Source organism: Montipora capricornis, chromosome 1 (assembly GCF_036669925.1).
Source record: "Montipora capricornis isolate CH-2021 chromosome 1, ASM3666992v2, whole genome shotgun sequence".
Classification (NCBI taxonomy): Eukaryota; Metazoa; Cnidaria; class Anthozoa; order Scleractinia; family Acroporidae; genus Montipora; species Montipora capricornis.
The window spans coordinates 15,207,806-15,210,867 of NC_090883.1; the positions used below are offsets into that span (position 1 = coordinate 15,207,806).

The window sequence follows — 3,062 nt, forward strand, 5'->3', positions numbered from 1 at the left end:
ATAGATAACCTTTGCGCTCACATAATTCATCCCACATTGCGGAGGAGGTACTTTTTTTCTTTTGTCTTAGGTATTTTTGTCTTTTTAGGGTCTGTTTACACAAAGAGAGGGTTCCTCGGATAACCAAGTTACCCAAACAACTGAGCTACCCTGCATGGAAGAGCCAATTTTTCATATGTTCCGTTAGAAAACACATTGGAGCGTTTACATGCCAGACAGGGTGACCCGACTAGCCAAGGCAAGAAGACGGCTAAAGTAGCGTAAAACTCCAAGGCAGCCTTCAACGTGAACTGCCTCTAGTAACTACGATCAATTGGTAGAGTGAAAAGTAATAGCCCAATACACTGAAAAGCAGCTGCTAGCAGAACAAGTGATTAAAAATTTACACTTACTACCTGTTTGTCCGTCGTCTGGTTTGTTGTGTTTAGTGGCCGCTATTTTTAGTTAATGAGATCTTCGTTTATTTTTATACTCTGATTTCACACTTCTATTTCTTATTTTAGCATTTTAGTTAGGGCTACATACTCACCAGGTTTAACTCGCTCAAACTATCTGCGATGTTAGCAACTTCTTCTGTCATATGTCCTGTCTCAGGTACCTGTTCTTTAAACACACTGAGCATCTTTCTACATTTTACACAAATTCCTTCCGAAAAAAAACGCTGTTAACACCACAGAAATTATCCCAAAGACGCGTAATTTTAGATGGAGCCGTACCAAATTTATCTGTAGCTTTTTTTGAAAACATAAAGAAATACAATTGCGAAAGGCTGATGGTGCAATGAAGGATGAAAGGGGTGAGGGAAAAATAGAAAGGTGATATGTTTTGCTTGTTACGAACCTAACATTTTTCTTCCATCAATGGAAACTTTGGAAATCCACCAAAATGGAAATGGAAAATCCAACAAAATGCAAGGAGATTATTTTCCGTAAGAAAGGTTTCAGTCAGGACATCGCGCCAGTTGTAATTACCGCAGTGCGCACAGTTACCCATATTAGGTGTTACTTTCCAACAAAATTGTAAATACAGTAGTCACGTGCGCGCGAAGGTAATTAAGGCGAACAAGTTATTATTCGTATTAGGATCTTTACGTAAGGAAGGAATGTCCCAGGAGGAAGTACATCACCTTTTTCACGCAATAGTTTTACCACATTTTTCTTATGCTCTGTCGGTTTATGGTGCCTCAGATTCCGTCCTTTCTGTAAGACAGAATTTCTTAGACCAGTGTATGAAAAGAAAATTATACATGTATACGTCCAAGAATGTAAATATCAGGGACTTGCTAGAGAAGGCGGACAAGACACTCTTCAAAAAAAGATCGAATGTCCGTTCTTCCAGTTTTTACCTAAGAAAAAGAAAACGAGGTACAATCTTAGAAATACGTCAGTCTCTGTCCCTTGGATCCACACTGACAGATTTAAGAACGTTTTTAGTAACAGAATAATTTTTAAATATGATATGTAAATAGTTTCTAGAGTTTATATTTTTTCTTTCTTATTAATTGTAACTTAGGATATGTATTTTTATGTTAAGAAATAAAGATTATTATTATTTAATCGTACGCAAAGACTGGAGTTTTGCTTTATATCTGGTTAGACTGCTTTTATATCACAAGCCGGTACGTAATCCTTAACACAGCACCAGCTGCTAACGGAATACGCAGTGTCTGACATTTGCAGGAATACGGGCTCCAATAAATGATGGCAATCAACTGGCTATTACAGTGTAGTTCATCAAACACTTCATCACTTACCTGAGCCCACAGGGACAAACTGATTTGTAAGTTCCAACAACTTGATGGACTGGGACAAATTTATTCCTTTTTGCATTGTTGGTACTTTCCGAAGGTCCTTGCAGTGACCCGAAACAACTTCCGGTACGCTACATAAACCACGTGGCCTTCACCAACCTATGCCCAATCGCGCCCGATGAGCGGGACAGATGGTCATTTCCAAGAAGTTTGATGGCTTTTCAAAACACCCGCATCTTGCCAAGATAAGTTCCTCTTCAGTTTCAACGCAGGAAAATTTCAAGGACTTTTTGTGTTTTTTGATCTCCTTATTACACTGGGTGAGTGGTATGATGGAAGTCGAAGAACTACTGCGTTCGTCCGCGCCACAAATTCCACCGACAATATTGAAGAACGAACACAACATTTTTAATCTGTACTTCCCAGTAATAACCTTGGTTTCTTCTGAGGTAAGTGCGTTGTTTATTTAGATCAAGAAGTAACATTTACTTTCCGTGGAAACAATTACCCTATTGGCTTCCACAACGACATACAGTCTCACACACGTAATGAAATTAATTAATTTTGGTCCGATTTCTAATCTGACCTTTTTTTTATTTCTTTACCTCTTTTAATAGGAAATTCTCTCATATTAAAGCAAAGTCTCACATCAGCAACTAAGATAGTTTTACTTATGACTGATTTGACGCAACAGATTTAAAATATTTGCGAATTTGATTGTGCGCGACATATCATGGGAGAGTAAAAGTTTCGTGTTTCCCTCACTTTTTTCGAGTTAGTTTTTCATGATCGATATAGATACATTTTATCTAACAAAGCAAAACGTAAAATGATTTAACCGTCTTAATTGCGATGTCTCTGACCCAAATTTGTTTTTGTATTTTGGGGTGAGTTGCATTAGCTCACATGGTAAATTTCACTGGCGCTGAATTGTAATTTTCTCGAATTTTGACCAGCGTTCATTCAAAACTGATAGTAGATCCCAAATAAATGAAACTGCAAACTTAAACTTCAATGACTGAACACTCTTTGGTTAAAATATCTGAAGATTTGAAACACTACCGGTCAGCTTTTTGTCTCGCTGGATATAGATTATTTTTGAGTTTTCAACTAATGAGGAAAGTGTGTTTGCTTAATTGGGGCTCAGTTCGCTCGGAAAAACAAGAGATAAAAATAATCACTATGTCTTGGCTGAGGAAGAGTCAATATATGCAATTAAAGTTGAGAAAGATTCACAGCGATGTAAACGTCTGTGTAGCAAGGAGCTGAAAAGTGTGAAATTTTGGATTTTCACGAAGTGAAAATTTGAGCT

General features: G+C 37.5%; 1 pseudogene; it reads left to right on the plus strand.

Annotated features, from left to right (window-relative positions):
* The first annotated feature begins 885 nt into the window (after window positions 1-885).
* Window positions 886-1,464, plus strand: LOC138059125 (uncharacterized; annotated as a pseudogene).
* Window positions 1,465-3,062: the final 1,598 nt, after the last annotated feature.